This window comes from Lolium rigidum, chromosome 3 (genome assembly GCF_022539505.1).
Source record: "Lolium rigidum isolate FL_2022 chromosome 3, APGP_CSIRO_Lrig_0.1, whole genome shotgun sequence".
Classification (NCBI taxonomy): Eukaryota; Viridiplantae; Streptophyta; class Magnoliopsida; order Poales; family Poaceae; genus Lolium; species Lolium rigidum.
The window spans coordinates 122,614,471-122,634,584 of NC_061510.1; the positions used below are offsets into that span (position 1 = coordinate 122,614,471).

Genomic DNA, 20,114 nt, shown 5'->3' on the forward strand with positions numbered 1-20,114 from the left:
TCAATTGATATTTATTCACCTTATCCAGTAAAATAAAACAGATAATTATTAAGTATTCATTAAATGCTTGCTTATCATTGATGTTTACAAATGTATATGAATTAAACTTTGAAACTTCACGGGATCGTGCGCCAAGGCGCACATCCGACTGCCTGCTTAGTACCCCCTGATCACTTATAGTACCCCAAACATCCGACCGCATTTTCCAACTGAAACGAAAAATGACTACCGAAATTGCATTGTACATCCAGAATAAACCTAAGAAAACATGATCTGTGTTTGGTGTACTACAAAAGGTCTATGCGCCTAGAGCGAGCTGTGATTGCCATGACAATACAACATCGAACGGAGGGGCCAAGTAGAAGCTTCACTATAATTGTGCATACCTATATTATTAGTACTCCCTCTTATTATCCATGGAATATTTTGTTTTGTTTTAATTTAGAGTGGTTCTAAAGATTAGTGCATTGGGTTATTTATCTATGTTCTTATCTTTTTCTTGGAATGCCAACGATGCCCATATACGAAGACAACTGGAAAGAATTCTTGAGTGGGTTGTCAACATTGAAGGATTTCTTTGCAAGGTATTTTCTCCATCTGAGCATGTTAGGAATTAATTTAGTTTCTGTAGTGAATTTGTGTCTCTCTTATCTTACTTACACATGCACTATGTGACAGATAGTTCAAAGTACATCTAGGACTGGATTGGAGTTTGTCGCCTCCACCACCCGATTCCTGATTTTTCACATACACCGACTTTGTTTGCTTAAGGAAGATGTCCATGCCTCGTGCAAGTTTTATGATGTATCCTCAAAGATTCTGATTATTTGGAAAGAATTCTGGAGAAGGTAAGTAAATCAGAAAAAGTGTTCTTATCTGTCCTACAATCAGTTTTGATATTCCTACTAATGGCTCTTCAATTGCAGCATCGCTGGTCAATTATACTATATATCCCACCTGGAAAAAATGCAACTTTGTTTGGTTCCTTACTGTCTTTCCAAGACTAATCCACCTTTTCTATTTCTTTCGATCCTACATGACCCTCTATAGTGCGTCAGCTCAAATCCCATGAACTTGCCCTATTGTCTTAAAGCGAGCTTTCTTGATCAGTCAGTGGCCTCTTTGCTTATCTCCTTTGTTTATATATGTAGTAACACATAAACTTTTTAAATAGTTAGATATGGAAACGCAGATGCAATTTCAGATTTTCAGTACGTTTTAACTTGACAATCTCCGCAACTCTGAGTGACTATAAAATCAATATTTAAACAGAATTATGATGTTTCTTATGTAATGTAGAGTTTTGCAATGGATGATAGAGAAAATTTTCTGGAAATATTTAATTTTGATTATTTTAATTATTGGCCACAAAATATATTTGGGGTTATAATAACTACGCATTAAAATCATTTTTTTTTGGAGAAGCCATACTTTGGAAAGCAAATAAAAGTTATGTCAAAACTGAGCTCTGCAGTGTGGCCAAAGATTTGTTTTTTTAATCTACCACTAAGAGGCTCTCCTTGTTGAGGGTATCAGCTTGTCACTATGAATTACTAGCTGAAGGAAGTTCAGAGTAACACATCTCATGCAGGCTAGCTATTTATATCTTGCATCTACAAAGACATCAAAAAACATGAGATGGATGAAACTATAATTTAGTAGCTAACTGAACTATACTTCATGGATAACTAGATTTAGTTGTGTCGCTTCAGGTGGTAGGATAAGATCTTTTTAGACCATTTCACTTCCAAACTAAAAACGTTGAATATCTGTAGAATGGTTCGTACTTTCTTTGCATCTGTCATTGGGCTGCAGCCTTTTAATTTGAGTCCTCTCTGATGTATGCAGACATGGACTGTTTTCAATGGCTTCTCAGTTCCGAAATCAGCTCCTCTCTTGATGTATTGTTATGATATTTCGGCACTGCTGTAAACATTTTGAGTAGCTCTAATCGAACAGCTTATCTCGCACTTTACACTGTTGGGCCTCTCCCATGATGACTTCAGAAGTAATTATGTTAGACATGGCTGCCTCTTGAGAGTGCTATTATAGTATTGTTTGGCCAAAAAGGATTAGAGGTACATTATATTTTTCATATGGTTTGTATTGTAAACACATATCGTGATACTACTAATACATAAAATATTTTACCCAACGATTGACTATGTGAAAGGCCGGGTGGCGTGCGAATTGATAGACTTATTTTCTAACTATTATCATCGATTTGTACAAATGCTTGATGCATTTATACAAATGCTTGACGCATTTTGGATAATGGGTCTTTACAAATCATAGTGTTAGTTATTGTAACATATTCCTCTATTTATGTGGTTGCATATGAGCATTTGCTACTATTTTCGTGATTTTTTGTATTTTAGTTATCCTAATTTCATCCTATTGACTTTGTTTCGAAAATCATTTAGCCATGTGATTTCATCGTTATTATGCAACGTGTAAATTGATGCCCGTTCCACGGGGTCGTGTGCCAAGGCGCACATCTAAATCTAGTTCGTTTAGAGGACGGACGACCCAGCCTCGATCTAAAAATCCCCAGCGAGGAGCGACCCCAGCTAGGGTTCCACCTACCCGCCGCCGCTTCCTCTGGCCGCTATACGCCGCCTCCCTCTGATCTCCACCACCGGTTCGCCGCCTCCGTCAGGCCACGGTGCGGAATCGCTGGCTGCACGGTGCTGAGCTGCGCCGTGCTAGAGACCACCGGCGCGCGGCTGTTGCCTGAGTTCCTCACGATGTGCGTCGTGGACTCGTGGGAGACCAGGTGGTCACGATGTGCGGTGTGTTTACAAGGGCACCAATGCCTTATTACCCTGTTCCCAAACGCATCACGGAGCTGACCCCAAGCAACGTCGTGGAAGCTTCCGCTGCTCATCCAGAGTGCCGACGGCGACGGCGGCAGCCACAGGTTGCTCCTCTCACGGAGATGCGAGAAGGGAATAGTAGAGAGGAGTTAGCCCAAGCTCATCCATTCTATACCTGGCCTTTTTGTCACATCCTGGCTGAAGCAGCTGTGAGCTCCCGTGTTGTTTTCCTTCCAGTATGTCAATGGCCGATTGTTTGCGTCGTACTGAAGGAGACAGTTAGCAGCAACTCTCAACGAGTTTTATGGGGACATTTTTTTGATTATCACGATAAGTTGACGCCAGAAGCTAATGCTCAAAGGATCAACCTCTTTCTTGGAATGTACTTGGGCGTCTCGAGATGAGCAGGAGCACCAAAACCGATCAGCTGGGTGTGTTTGAGCTAGTGCATCCCCCAAATCTCTTTGTGCCGGATTAAGTTGAGCAATAGATACCATGGGCCTATGCGAGCAATATGCACTCTCACTGCTGCTTTGTGAAACATCAATACTTGAGGCATTGGCCCTTGCTTCTGGCTTTGTAGCTTTATTTGAAGCCTGAAATTTAGATAAAACAAGTTACAAAATATGATGCAATAAAAGACCTCCAATTTCAAGAGCATCATTGAGCTGATATAACATAGCAAGCAATCCAAAATAGAGCCTCGTACATCTATTTCTTCTGGAACGGTTGGTGTACTGGACTCAGTGGACCAATGAGAGCACGTGCCACTGTCACTGTTGCTCTGTGAAATGACCGCAACACTTGATAAATGGGTTGTCCCTACTGACATTACAGCTTTGTTTGCAGGCTGAAACTAAGACAAAACAAGTTAAAATGCAATACAATACACGGCAAACAAACAACACTGTTGACCGGAAATTCAATTCGGCTCCCGGGTGCGTATGCTCCCTCTACAAAAAAATTATATTTCGAAATGTCGAAAAATTTGGATAAAAAATTCTACATGTACATCTTCATAATATACGTGCGTTCGTCAAGTTTCACGAAAAACCAATATTTTGTGTGGTCTCTATAAAAAAGAGAAAGTTTATCTTGTGAAAAGCATTATTTTTAGCACTGAATTTTATCTTTTTTACACACGTCACATGATAAGTCGATTTTTTATGAAACGACTTTGTGAGCACGTAGAACGTGAAGATGTACGTGCGAACTTTTAGTTTCAATTTTTTTAAAATTTAAAATGTATGTAAGATGCATTTCGAAATATAGAGAGCATATGGACCCATGTTCCAAAACACCGCTCCCCGTTGTTGACATAATTTTAAAAGAACCATGGGCAGATATAACAAAGAAACCAGTTAAGCCACATGCCTCTTAGAACAAACCAAACTAGATCATGGCGATGATGTATACAATGAACCAAGCAACTAGACATCATGTGCCCAATAACGAAGCCAGGTCACTGCACGTAAGAAATCTAGCAAATAGCCAAATATAGTCAAAACATGTGCATGTTGGATTGGATACAATTAGGAAAATAATGTATGATTGATTTAAGCATGACTCAGATAGTGCCTTCGACAATGTAGAAGGTCAATGCAACAATTAATTGTATGGCTTGTATGAAGTGCCATAACATATAAATTAAGCATAACGAGGCATTGCTTAATCTGAGAACTGAGTGCTAGCTCAGTGGCAAGGCTTGCGAGTGCGCAGCCAGCCCACCCGGGTTCGAGTACCAACGGGATCGAATTAAACATGAATGAAGCGAGATGTCAGTACAAGTAGTGGCAATAGAAATGCAAAATCCATAACAGAGCCAATAACAACATTCACTTGCCAACAAAATCTAAGGCTTTAGCTTTCATATACCCTCCAAATTTAAAATAGTGTAATCCCCCGAAAGGGTATCATGGTACCATTTAATCTCAGCCATCTCACCCCTAATACCAAACATGTATCATTTAACCTCAGCCGTTCTTTTGTTTTACTCAAGAAAACATTTTTGTTTTGGGAGTTTATAGAAGCACAAGCCATCGTCTACATTGGCACTGGTGTTATGAAAAATATCATCTTCATCGTACATGGTTATGTGAAGATATTGATATATAATTCTGTGCTAGGAAAACAAATAGCAATTACTATATTACAAGAACCATCTTCAAGCTCGAAGATACGAAGTTCATTGGTCCACCAACCAAGGCTGATAAAATATTATATATTAATTTCTTTACTATTAAATCTCAATCCGGTAGCTCTCGATCGCTAGCTAACGGCAGAAGGACCCGTACGTCGTGCGTCTTATTACCTATCCAAAACGCGGTCATGAAAGAAAAAAAATACAATCCCATCCTGAAACGTGCCGTGTCCCATCTCCTTCCTCCTTCGTCCTGGCGTCAGCCGCCGAGCGCCCGAGCAAGATGTCCTTGGTGCCGCCCGTGTGCCCTGCGTCTACAACAGGCCAGGAGGGCCTCCGCCCCACCGCTATGCCCCACGTCCGCCTCCAAGCAGGAAGTCCTTCGCGCAATCGCGCCACACCTCTGCCCCGAGGCCACCGTCGACGGGGAGATCATCGGCGCTGCCCCCAGTTCCGCCGCTGTATATCTCCGCGCCGCCCTTTCTCCTCCACAGGCCCATGCGTGTCTGCAACTGGACGGCCAACATCTAACCGACTGCACTGGACGGCTTGTTCTCTCCTGGTGTTATTGGGGATGTTGCCTTCCATCTCTCTTCTCTGAATATTTCTGAATATTACTGAACTTATACAGCATGAGCCAAGCACCACTTGCCTAGGCCGGAAGATGGGCAAGCACAGGGGTTGGGCTGCTCGACTCGATTGGAGCTACACCCTCATCAGCCGAAGCGAGCTCATCCGCCGGCACAAGAAGCCGTGAGCTGGTACGCTAACGAGAGCCTGGTGGTTCAAATCCAATCAAACCATCTTCCTAGATATGGTCCTTACCTGATCTTATTTTTAGGCATTGTCTTAGGTCTGCACATTTCTTGCCGAACGGCTGCAATTAGGAGATGATCAACAATTGATGACGCGGCCTTGACTCATTTGCGTTGTCTTGCAGTGTTGTTGCTATGGGATTATGGGAACCTCCGCTAGGTATCTGATTGTTTTGCAACATATGTACTCATAAAAACAAACAGAGTTATGGGAAAAAATGCAGAGCTAAAGGAGAAAAAGCTTTGCAAAAACTATAGTGACAAAGGAAAAAAACCTTTTCAATTGGAACCGCACAACGTTGTGGTAAACATCGAAGGGGTGGTTCTTTTGGTGCATTCGAACCAGCGACGCATCGGGTTGGGACACTAATAAAAGTTAACTGTCGGATTGGAGGCAACAACATACGGGAGAAGAACTAGAATAACTAGACTGAACCATTTTATACGAAGGTCGGCTGAATTTTTGTGTTCATTTTATGTTTACGTGTCAGATATAGCATCTAACGGTGGCCATGTGTGGGTCACATAAAAAGTATTGATGTAGTAAATTTATACATAGATATTGGATAATGTATTTTAAATTTTAAAAAATATGGTAGAAATATATAAATTAGATAGTCTTGCCGTGCAATATGCATGCCGCAAAAGGTAAGATAGATCCTTAAAAATTCTCAACTCTAATCACAAAAATATACATAATACTAATGGGGTGTCCATGAAAAAGTTGTGTCACTTTCGTATTAGGGTATACTTCTATTTCATACTGACTAAAAAACTTAATTGTAGTGAACTCACATATTACTCCTTCCATTACTTCTTTTAGGGTGTATTAGTTTTTCAAAAGCCAAACTTTAGGCTTTGTAACTAATTTTAGCAAAAAATAATAATTATCAACATCAAATAAAATATAGAAATATATTTTAAAATTATATATGTCGTGACGTGCAAAGCACGTGCTACTTACTAGTACATTACTAGAAAATGAATGAAGCAATTGAACATGAAGCGTATAAACAGTCAGATCATTTGAATATGGATATACCACATCATCTCAATGGGACTCAGAAAAACAAAGCTAGACATTTAAACAAGTAATATAACTATTTTTTCACAATGTTTCAAGTAGAATAGGAAGCTAGGTTAGGAATAAAGCAATCATGTTTCAAGTAGAATAGGAAGCTAGGTTAGGAATAAAGCAATCATGTTTCAAGTAGAATAGGAACCTAGGTTAGGAATAAAGCAATAAAAAACACGAAGTGCATCATTTCAGCTAGGATCATTTCTATCAAACTTCATGCACTAGCCATGGAACAACAGGCAAACTCAATGAAGCAACATGCAAAAAATTAACATAATAGAATTTCAGGACTTGTTTAACATAGCCAAATCATGTAACTTATACCCAGGCATGCCGGTTGCCAGATGGGTCAAAGGCAGTGTGCAATGTTCCATATGGTCATTATTTATATTTTATTAGATTCCATTAGGCAACTTAGGTAGTGCAACATACAGAAAAATGATGCAATTGAACTACGCATAGGAGGTAAATTAACATTCCAAAAAAAAAAAAAAACAGGGAACTTACGTGAGCTTTTTTTTGAGTCACACGGACCTCATCAGGTACTTGGACAGAAGAACCTGGTGCCTCACTGTTTCTCCTCTGCATGAAGGAGAGGCCAATTGTAAACAGAAACAGGATCCAAGATATAGAAGTTTGCATTAAGCAATATACAAAAAAACAGCAGGTACTTACATGATTATAGGCGAGCTTTACTCTACGTTTCTGAGTGTAAGATGTGCCTGCTGCACGTGTAATAACAACAAACAGTTACAAGTCAAGGATTTGCTATAATTAAATTGACACCAAACAGTAGTAGAAACATTATGACATGCATAAACATGTAATACATGATCGCAGAAAGATATCAAACATGATGTAACTAGAGCAGTAGCCTACGGCTAAATAGTGAGAAATTGTAATCGTGTCAATGGTGGACTTGTATAGCCTACCCCAACTTGTTTGGGAATAAATTGTTGTCAATCGTGGACATGTAGAGCATTCAACGGCTCATGATTGGTGGCTCATATTTTGTAGAGTTTCAACGAATGGGTGGGTTAGGTCACTCAGACCACCACACTCTGTATTTATATCATCTGAGTTAGGGTTACAATACCACTGGACATGGGCCTCTATGGGCCTCACACTCGGATACAATATTACTACAGCGCTACTACTAAACTCACTCATGGTCCAACACACCCCCTCAAGATGATCATGGGTAAACAACCATGGCCATCTTGCAACAACATGACACATATGACAACTACGAGTAATGAACTTTCAAAGCATAACTCCTAGGATACATGACAAAGATTGCACTTTCCATCATCTTGTCATCTCGATTCATCTCTTCATCGCTAGCGAAGACATCCAGCTTCAACCATCCGAGATACGCACAACTCCTAACCATACACATCCTCAACAACCCCGGCTGCCTCACCACACAAGTTCCGCGTAACCATCCACACTCGCCTCAATGTCCTCACCTCTCTTCTCCACTCGCCCGGCCACCGACCTCTTCCGTCTCTCCCACAAACCCCCAGCCAACTCCTCGCCTCAACCATCCACTCCTCAAGCACCCATGCCTATCCCCCGGCCAGGGCCTCAACCGAGCCTCACCTCGCACACGCATGCCTTTCCCCGGACATATCCACAACCATCACCATCACCACTAAACCGCAGCCTCATCAACTCCATCACGACTCAACCGCAGCCTCATCAACTCCATCACAACATATCCTCACAGCCTCACATCTCCATTTTCTCCTCACTTCCACTCGGATGGCGCCTCGTCTGCGCGCCCGGCCAACCCCGGCAGACCGCACTCGGCCACATCGACCGGCTCGCGCCGGTCAACGTCCAACGACCAACCTCCGGCTCCGCCCTGCGCTCAAAGGCTCGGCCCACTCCGCACGCCTCCAACATCTCCCCCTCGCACGGATCCAGATCTCTCTGCCACAGATTCACTTCATCTTCTCTCCTTTCTAAACCAAAACGATCTTCACCCTCTTCTTTGTCCCCGCGCGAGCAGCTGCCGATCTCACACAACTCACATCGCTGTGTGTGATAGCCGCAACCCACGCAGAGCACCTGATGCGGCCTCCCGCCGCCCGGATTTCTACATCTCAACGGTGGTTTTTGTGGTCAAAGGAAGAACTTGTATGGTACTCGTTTGGGGCGGCTAGCACTAGCAGGAAGGAAACCTAGGCTCGATACCATGTAGAGTTTCAGCAAATGGGTGGGTTAGGTCACGGAAAAAAATACTTATGCGTCGTGTTTAAATCTAAAGGATGAGGTGGTTACCAACGAAAGCACTTGTAAGTTAAAAATATAGCACGAATTCAGAAATACAGTCAGCTGCAATACTCCTAACAGAACAAAACGCGCAGGATGTCTCGGGTTACCTATTTCGGGCGGCGTTTAGACGTGTTCCGCGTTCTTACGGTGACGTGGAGGTCGACGAGGGGACTGGCCGTTGCGGTGGGTGCCGGGGAAGCATATCTTGGGGGGTCGGAGAAGGACATGCCGGGCGGTCGATGAAGTGTTCGGCCGCGCCGGCCGAAGTAGAAGGTCGGTGAAGCAGATGATGTGCAGTGCACGGGGACGTCGGTGTCGGCGAAGCTGGTCAGGTGCGGTGGTCGATAGAGTCGGCGAACGAGATACGGTGCGGTGGACACCGGAGTAGGTGCGGATCAAGCGGATAGGGCAGCCTCAAGGTTTGAAGCCGTGGCAGCTTGAACGGCGAAGTGCGGCGGTGATTTTTCGGTGCGGCGGCCGTGAAGGCCCGGAGGTAGGTAAGAGGGGCGGTTTCTCTGAGGGCTTGCGGGCGAAACTAGGGCGAAGCTAGGCGATAGAGGAGAAAAAGGGAATTTCGCAGTCCTTCTTTTGAGGGAAAAAAATATTCGCAGATCTGAAACTTTGCGGCGCGAGATATTTGGGCGTTGGCGGGGAATTTACCGCTCGATGAGATTAAATTTTGGCTGCAGTAGGTAATAATAATAAAAAATAGTAGGCCCTACTAGTACTGTACGTCTGTTCAGGAATCCAAGGGGGGTAGAGGTAGAGGTATAGATATATAGACAATATAGAGATATAAGCAATGGCGGGGGCTAGGGGAAATGCACTTTGGCTCATAGGAGCATTTTTTCGAAGCAATTACATCCAGCCTCTGCATAACCAGGATGCACACAGCCGTTTTGTTGTCTCAAGTCCAAAAGGAGCATATGCTCTCATTATGTGAATCCATATTTCAAAGTGTCAAAAAATTCTAAACTAAAATTTTACATGTATATCTAGACATTTTATGTTGGTACACAAGTTTTCTCAAAAAAATATTATGTGGCTCCTGTAAAAAAGACAAATTTTGATGGTGTAACACGACTACGTACAGTACATTTTTTGCCTTTTTTGTACACGCCACACAAAATGTCGTTTTTCCACGAAAACTTATGAACGAACATAGGATGTCACAATGTATACCAAAAAAATTAACATTTATATAATTGTTTTTTATTATTTTATATAATGGGTGCCGAATTGGAATCAAAGTTGTCAGCCACTAGCTTCTGCTGAAAAAGAAACATCAGTGTTGAAGGCGTCGATCTTAGGAGTCCCCACATTTCATTACTTGCAAGACCAAGAATGTGCTCTCCACTAATTTCTGGTCGTTGCACATACGTGCTCTGATTGCTGCTTCTCCTTCCAGGGCTCCACCCCGTTCTAGCATGGATCAGGCTAAGGGATTGATTCCAATGCAAAATTACAAGTCCTGAGGCCTGCTGGCATGGATTACGTGAATAGAAATTGGACGCTTCACTAATAAGGCCCGAGTAACCCCTCAAAAAATAAAACTAATAATGCCCCAGGCCAGGCTATTTCTCAGGTTGTCCTGATCTGCCGCAAATACTCACGCCAAAACATGGTGAATGAAGTATTTTGCACCAAATCCCCTCCGAATAATACTCAGTAGGGGGCTAAGTAGTTTTAAACCAATGATTAAACTACATGAACCACTGACTTCGAAGCTCTTCTCCTTGGAGAGGACCGACTTCCCGGCGACGGTGAGGTTGTCTTGCAGCTGCAGCAGGACTGTCACGTCTGAGCCCACGAAGAGGTCGTTGATCCGCTGCCGCATGGTGGGCACATCAGACTCAACGGCGAGGCCGCCATGCGCCTGCTGCAGCCAGCTGTGGGGGGCGTGCGAGTTGGCGGCGAGGTCCTGTAGTTGCTGCTGGGGGATTACGACGGTGGGCCGCACACCTAACAGGCCCCCTTGTCCACTCGTGGGATTCATCGCCGGAAGATGGGGGTGCAGGGAGGCGCTAATACAGAGGTTGTGGATGGTACAGCCGCCGACGAGCACTGTACAGGTTGGGGCTATAGGATTTTGAAGATGAATGGGGAGAGGCGGCAGGGGCCTATAAATCGAGAGGAGTGAGGTAGCGAGAATTCCCGCCACGGGATTCAAATTTACCCCAACTGCAATTCATACAAGGGGTTGAAATTTTCAAGTTATTTTAACTAGGGAGTAGGGATCACACCGAAGGAGACGAAGCGAGAGCAGTCACGGGGCCCCTCTTATTTATGGTGTCTCCCCTTTTTAGGGTGATGTTGACTGTTGTGCAGGGTTTGTCAATGCGCAGGAGGTGCGAGCGAGCGAGGCCGACAATGAGAGAGAGATTTTTTTTCGAGAGAGAGGGACAACCGAAGGATCCTGAAGGACCTAGAATTCCACTACGCATCAGAGCACGGTTTATAACAGGACACAAAATAAACAGGAAATTACATCTAACTCCCTAACTTGGTGAGAGAGTGTGTTTTTTTTGGCGAAAGAGAGAGAGAGAGTCTTGAGGTGTCTTCTCTTGACAAAGAAGATGGGTGGCATTTTGCCTACCTACCACAGGTGACTTGTGCTCACTGAAGTGTGGGACCTCACGCATGTGAACCACACGTAAGTGACAGACCTGTTGGTGTCATAACTCAGGTGCTTATTATACTGTATTAGTACAAAGTTTCCTATGGTTCAAAAAAGGCAATCAAAAGGCATGGATTGTTCATCATTTTCTACATAGCTACGGAAAATACCATACTGCCATACCAAGTGTTTTAGAAAATAGCCCTTCAAATAGTTTGGCAACATGTTGGACTTCGTCCAACTTAATTTCTCCCCACATGTGAGCTTGGTACTACTACACAAGAACCATGTCAAACTTTTGAATTAGGGCCCAAGTTTATGTATATATTTGCAACTTTTCACTCACGCATCAAAACTTTGCAAAATATGTGCATTTTGGGTTGTCGCACATATAAATGTGCCTTGACTTGTCTACCACCAATCCAATTTTCATTTGTGGGGAAACATGTGACAAGATACATCATGCCGAAGTTTTGTACTAGGACATGGACACGCTCAAACTAAACACGGTAATAGGCGATACAACATCGCACACATAAATAGACGACATGTATAGAATCATACATTTTTTGAACACGGAAAAGTCCCGAAGGACCTGGCGGCACTGCTTTTATATTATGACGGTGGGATTACAGATTGCAAGGAGAAATCTCTAAGTAAAAGGAAACTACGTAAAAGACATCACAAAAGTACAAAAAGAACCCTAGATCTAGAAAAGGAAACTCCATCCGATCCTTCTCCAACGAGCTCGGATTTTAGCCTCGAAGCGCGATCATCTTCTCCATCGAGACCGGCAAGACCATCCACCTACCGTCTCGTTGGCTTATGCTCGCACGTCCGCTCGTGTTGCAAGTATTCGAGCAAGTCGCCGCTCATGTCGCAACCATCGTTGCTGCAATCTACCTTAAACAGGGAGGGATATCTATTAATCGAACTGCTTCCTCCTACGTCTTCGAGGATGCCATCGCATCTCGGGCACGCGAGACTGGGCAGGTTTCTTACGCAGCTTCCGCATGTAAGATGCCCTCGCCCATCCCTACGAACGCACTGCTTAATACAAGGAAATTAACATGACTGTTGGCCAAAAGAAAAATACAGTTAGGTGGAACCTAACAAAGAAAGTACTAACCTGGTATAGTGGACGCCGTGCTATTTGAAAGCACAAACCGCAGGTGAACGATATTCTCGCCCCATTCGGTTGGAGAAAACATCCACTGGTAAACTCCATGACTTCAGACGAGAGACTTTCACCTTGCAAGACGCCCTGGCATCCGGGGCACGCGCGACTGGACATTATCCTAGAGCAGCTGCCGCATACCAACTTCTGGCACCCACGGCACTGCTTAGTACAAGGAAATTAACACGATTGTTGGCCCAAATTAAAATACATCTGGATGAACCTAGTGAAGAAAGTACTAACCGACGATATTGCAGGAGGTTGTATGGGTTGAGAGCACACTCTGCAGACTGAACAGTCTTCTCAATTTAGCAAAGTCGACGTAAACTCTAATGCTACCAGGGGGAACCTCCATGCCCAACGATTCTAAATGGAATATGAATTTAGAGGATGGGAAGGAGATAGGGATAGAGGGTTGTAGTCTTCGACTTGTATATAATATATAGGCGAGGGAATTGCAGATTCCACCACCTCCTACTTCGTACTTAGCTCATAGGAGGTGAAAAAATTAAAGAGGAGAGATGCATGTTCCCAATGCATTTTTTACTCCACTTCATAATTTATCTTGGAAAACCCGCATGTACACTTATTTGTGGACGGAGGGAGTATGTTGCACAAAAAACCTTGTTTATCAACTTGAATATGCTTACTATATGACATAAGAAGACTATGTACTTTGGTTTTTCATTTTTCTGATTTTTTTAGTTTTCTGCCCATTTGAATCTTGGTCAAATCCTAGGTTTGACCATGATTTAAACAGGTTTATAACATGAAATGAAAAGGTAAGCATGGATCCTTCTTAGTCACTCTAAAATGAAGCTTTTGGGATGTTCTTGAAATTTCCATGTTTGAAACCCAAAACGACTTCTCTTCATGCTAGACTTCATAAGATCAATCGAGTTTAGGGTTAGGGGTAGATACATGATTTGTATGGTTTGAATATGTCCAAACCTTGTTAATTTATCAACTTGAATGCTTACTATATGACATAAGAAGACTATATGCTTTTGTTTTTCATTTTTCTGATTTTTTTTGAATTTTATGCACATTTGAATCTTTTGGTCAAATCCTAGGTTTGACAAAGATTTAAACAAGTTTAAAATATGAAAATGAAAAGGTAAGCATGGATCCTTCTTAGTCACTCTAAAATGAAGCTTTTGGGATGTTCTTGAAATTTCCATGTTCGAAACCCAAAACGACTTCTCTTCATGCTAGACTTCATAAGATCGACCAAGTTTAGGGTTAGGGGGTAGATACATGATTTGTATGGTTTGAATATGTCCAAACCTTGTTAATTTATCAACTTGAATGCTTACTATATGACATAAGAAGACTATATGCTTTTGTTTTACATTTTTCTGATTTTTTATGAATTTTATGCCCATTTGAATCTTTTGGTCAAATCCTAGGTTTGACAAAGATTTAAACAAGTTTAAAATATGAAAATGAAAAGGTAAGCATGGATCCTTCTTAGTCACTCTAAAATAAAGCTTTTGGGAGGTTCTTGAAATTTCCATGTTTGAAACCCAAAACCACTTCTCTTCATGATTGACTTCATAAGACAGAGTTTAGGGTTAGGGGTAGATATATACATGAGTTGTCTGGTTTTAATATGTCTAGACCTTGTTTATCAACTTTAATGCTTACTATATACATGACATAAGAATGCTATGTGCTTTGGTTTTTCATTCTTTTGATTTTTTTCTGAATTTGTATGCCCATTTGAATCTTGGTCAAATCCTAGGCGGTTTGACCAAGATTTAAACAAGTTTAAAACATGAAAATGAAAAGGGAAGTCTGTATCCTTCTTAGTCACTCTAAAATGAAGCTTTTGGGATGTTCTTGAAATTTCCATGTTTGAAACCCAAAACGACTTCTCTTCATGCTAGACTTCATAAGATCGACAGGGGGTAGATACATGATTTGTCTGGTTTGGATATATCTAGACCTTGTTTATCAACTTGAATGCTTACGATATGACATAAGAAGACTATGTGATTTGGTTTTTCATTTTTCTGTTTTTTTTTTGAATTTTATGCCCATATATTTGAATCTTGGTCAAATCCTAGGTTTGACAAAGATTTAAACAAGTTTAAAACATGAAAATGAAAAGGGAAGCATGTATCCTTCTTAATTAGTCACTCTAAAATGAAGCTTTTGGGAGGTTTTTGAAATTTCCATGTTTGAAACCCAAAACCACTTCTCTTCATGCTTGACTTCATAAGACAGAGTTTAGGGTTAGGGGTAGATACATGATTTGTATGGTTTGAATATGTCCAAACCTTGTTAATTTATCAACTTGAATGCTTACTATATGACATAAGATCGAAGACTATATGCTTTTGTTTTTCATTTTTCTGATTTTTTTTTGAATTTTATGCCCATTTGAATCTTTTGGTCAAATCCTAGGTTTGACAAAGATTTAAACAAGTTTAAAATATGAAAATGAAAAGGTAAGCATGGATCCTTCTTAGTCACTCTAAAATGAAGCTTTTGGGAGGTTTTTGAAATTTCCATGTTTGAAACCCAAAACCACTTCTCTTCATGCTTGACTTCATAAGACAGAGTTTAGGGTTAGGGGTAGATACATGATTTGTATGGTTTGAATATGTCTAGACCTTGTTTATCAACTTTAATGCTTACTATATGACATAAGAAGACTATGTGCTTTGGTTTTTCATTTTTCTGTTTTTTTGAATTTTGTGCCCACCCATTTGAATCTTGGTCAAATCCTAGGTTTGACAATGATTTAAACAAGTTTAAAATATGAAAATGAAAAGGTAAGCATGGATCCTTCTTAGTCACTCTAAAATGAAGCTTTTGGGAGGTTCTTGAAATTTCCATGTTTGAAACCGAAAACCACTTCTCTTCATGCTTGACTTCATAAGACAGAGTTTAGGGTTAGGGGTAGATATATACATGATTTGTATGGTTTGAATATGTCTAGACCTTGTTTATCAACTTGAATATGCTTACATATATATGACATAAGAATGACTATGTGCTTTGGTTTTTCATTTTTTTGATTTTTTTAATTTGTATGCCCATTTGAATCTTGGTCAAATAATCCTAGGCGTTTGACCAAGATTTAAACAAGTTTAAAACATGAAAATGAAAAGGTAAGCATGGATCCTTCTTAGTCACTCTAAAATGAAGCTTTTGGGATGTGTTCTTGAAATTTCCATGTTTGAAACCCAAAACGACTTCTCTTCATGCTAGACTTCATAAGATCGACAGTGGGTAGATACATGATTTGTCTGGTTTGGATATATCTAGACCTTGTTTATCAACTTGAATGCTTACTATATGACATAAGAAGACTATATGCTTTGGTTTTTCATTTTTCTGATTTTTTATGAATTTTATGCCCATTTGAATCTTTTGGTCAAATCCTAGGTTTGACAAAGATTTAAACAAGTTTAAAATATGAAAATGAAAAGGGTAAGCATGGATCCTTCTTAGTCACTCTAAAATAAAGCTTTTGGGAGGTTCTTGAAATTTCCATGTTTGAAACCCAAAACCACTTCTCTTCATATGCTTGACTTCATAAGACAGAGTTTAGGGGTTAGGGGTATAGATACATGATTTGTCTGGTTTGAATATGTCTAGACCTTGTTTATCAACTTCAATGCTTACTATATGACATAAGAAAACTATTTGCTTTGGTTTTTCATTTTTCTGATTTTTTTAAATTTTGATACCCATTTGAATCTTGTCAAATCCTAGGTTTGACCAAGATAATTTAAACAAGTCTAAAACATGAAAATGAAAAGGGAAGCATGTATCCTTCTTAGTCACTCTAAAATGAAGCTTTTGGGAGGTTTTTGAAATTTCCATGTTTGAAACTCAAAACCACTTCTCTTCATGCTTGACTTCATAAGACAGAGTTTAGGGGTTAGGGGGTAGATACATGATTTGTATGGTTTGATATGTCTAGACCTTGTTTATCAACTTTAATGCTTACTATATGACATAAGAAGACTATGTGATTTGGTTTTTCATTTTTCTGTTTTTATTTTATTTTTCTCGCCCATTTGAATCTTGTTGGTCAAATCAAATCCTAGGTTTGACCAAGATTTAGACAAGTTTAACACGTGAAAACGAATAAGTAAGCATGGATCCTTCTTAGTCACTCCAAAATGTACCAATTGATAGATGTGTTAACTTTGCTTCATGGAAAAAATAATGTCATGTAAATGAGTTAACTTGGATTTCCTACGTACCCTTGAATCCATAGGAAACTTTGTTCTAATGCACTATAATAATCAACCGAGTTTTTACACCAACATGTCTGTCACTTACGTGTGGTGCCCACGCGTGAGGTCCCACACTTCAGTGAGCACAAGTCACGTGCAATAATAGGTACGCAAACTCCCAGCCATCTTCTTTGTCAAGAGAAGACGCATCAGGATGCGTATTGGAAGTCTCTGGGTCCTTCAAGATCCTTCGGTTGTCCCTCTCACACAAAAAAACAAATCTCTCTCATTCTCGGCCTCGCTCGACTCGCTCGCTCGCTCGCACCTCCTGCTCACTGACAAACCCTGCACAATAGTCAACATCGTCACCCGAAAAAGGGAGACACCATAATGCTCTCCCTTCTTCTGTCCTTCCGAGTGATCCCTCTTCCTCCGAGTTTCACTAGCTAGACGGGCAAACACACATGTGCTGCATAGTAATAATAAAAAGGTTAGAAAAATCGATATACGAATCTATAATTAAATAGGTTAAACTAGGGTTTTGCCCAGTACTACGGATCAAGGTTCAAAAAATCCAACTACGGGGTTCGAACAACACGATTCTAATCCAAGAATTTTTTTCTACCTCATCCAAATGGCCTCAAACTATAGGGTTAGCATCTATCTAGTGCAAGTATGTGTGAAAATGTATGCACTATGTGTGCTATAACTTGTATGTCTTTCAAATTTGAACCAAATTTGAATAAGTTTGAAGTATTTGAAAAAGGGGCTTTTGGCTTAAACGTTTGAAACCCAAAACGACTTCTCTTCATGCTAGACTTCATAAAAGACCGAGTTTAGGGTTAGGGGTAGATACATGATTTGTCTGGTTTGAATATGTCTAAACCTTGTTTATCAACTTTAATGCTAACTATATGACATAAGAAGACTATGTGCTTTGGTTTTTCATTTTTTTGTTTTTTTTGAATTTTATGCCCATATATTTGAATCTTGGTCAAATCCTAGGTTTGACAAAGATTTAAACAAGTTTAAAACATGAAAATGAAAAGGGAAGCCTGTATCCTTCTTAATTAGTCACTCTAATATGAAGTTTTTGGGAGGTTTTTGAAATTTCCATGTTTGAAACCCAAAACCACTTCTCTTCATGCTTGACTTCATAAGACAGAGTTTAGGGTTAGGGGGTAGATACATGATTTGTATGGTTTGAATATGTCCAAACCTTGTTAATTTATCAACTTGAATATGCTTACTATATGACGTACATAAGAAGACTATGTACTTTGGTTTTTCATTTTTCTAATTTTTTTGAATTTTATGCACATTTGAATCTTTTGGTCAAATCCTAGGTTTGACCATGATTTAAACAAGTTTAAAATATGACAATGAAAAGGTAAGCATGGATCCTTCTTAGTCACTCTAAAATGAAGCTTTTGGGATGTGTTCTTGAAATTTCCATGTTTGAAACCCAAAACGACTTCTCTTCATGCTAGACTTCATAAGATCGACCGAGTTTAGGGTTAGGGGTAGATACATGATTTGTATGGTTTGAATATGTCCAAACCTTGTTAATTTATCAACTTGAATGCTTACTATATGACATAAGAAGACTATATGCTTTGGTTTTCCATTTTTCTGATTTTTTATGAATTTTATGCCCATTTGAATCTTTTGGTCAAATCCTAGGTTTGACAAAGATTTAAACAAGTTTAAAATATGAAAATGAAAAGGTAAGCATGGATCCTTCTTAGTCACTCTAAAATAAAGCTTTTGGGAGGTTCTTGAAATTTCCATGTTTGAAACCCAAAACCACTTCTCTTCATGATTGACTTCATAAGACAGAGTTTAGGGTTAGGGGTAGATATATACATGAGTTGTCTGGTTTGAATATGTCTAGACCTTGTTTATCAACTTTAATGCTTACTATATATATGACATAAGAATGCTATGTGCATTGGTTTTTCATTCTTTTGATTTTTTTCTGAATTTGTATGCCCATTTGAATCTTGGTCAAATCCTAGGCGGTTTGACCAAGATTTAAACAAGTTTAAAACATGAAAATGAAAAGGGAAGTCTGTATCCTTCTTAGTCACTCTAAAATGAAGCTTTTGGGATGTTCTTGAAATTTCCATGTTTGAAACCCAAAACGACTTCTCTTCATGCTAGACTTCATAAGATCGACATGGGTAGATACATGATTTGTATGGTTTGGATATATCTAGACATTATTGTTTATCAACTTGAATGCTTACGATATGACATAAGAAGACTATGTGATTTGGTTTTTCATTTTTCTATTTTTTTTGAATTTTGTGCCCACCCATTTGTATCTTGGTCAAATCCTAGGTTTGATAATGATTTAAACAAGTTTAAAATATGAAATGCAAAGGTAAGCATGGATCCTTCTTAGTCACTCTAAAATGAAGCTTTTGGGAGGTTTTTGAAATTTCCATGTTTGAAACCCAAAACCACTTCTCTTCATGCTTGACTTCATAAGACAGAGTTTAGGGTTAGGGGGTAGATACATGATTTGTATGGTTTGAATATGTCCAAACCTTGTTAATTTATCAACTTGAATATGCTTACTATATGACATAAGAAGACTATGTACTTTGGTTTTTCATTTTTTTGATTTTTTTTAATTTTCTGCCCATTTGAATCTTGGTCAAATAATCCTAGGTTTGACCATGATTTAAACAAGTTTAAAATATGAAAATGAAAAGGTAAGCATGGATCCTTCTTAGTCACTCTAAAATGAAGCTTTTGGGAGGTTTTTGAAATTTCCATGTTTGAAACCCAAAACGACTTCTCTTCATGCTAGCTAGACTTCATAAGATCGACCAAGTTTAGGGTTAGGGGGTAGATACATGATTTGTCTGGTTTGAATATGTCTAGACCTTGTTTATCAACTTTAATGCTTACTATATGACATAAGAAGACTATGTGCTTTGGTTTTCATTTTTCTATTTTTTTAATTTTATGCCCATTTGAATCTTTG

At 40.0% G+C, this 20,114-nt stretch overlaps 1 long non-coding RNA gene across 1 annotated transcript; it reads left to right on the top strand.

Moving 5' to 3' along the window:
* The first annotated feature begins 790 nt into the window (after nt 1–790).
* On the top strand, nt 791–2,165 carry LOC124698138. The gene is made up of 2 exons (XR_007000890.1): nt 791–848; nt 1,849–2,165. It is a non-coding gene; the product is annotated as an uncharacterized LOC124698138 (long non-coding RNA).
* The last annotated feature ends 17,949 nt before the right edge of the window (nt 2,166–20,114 follow it).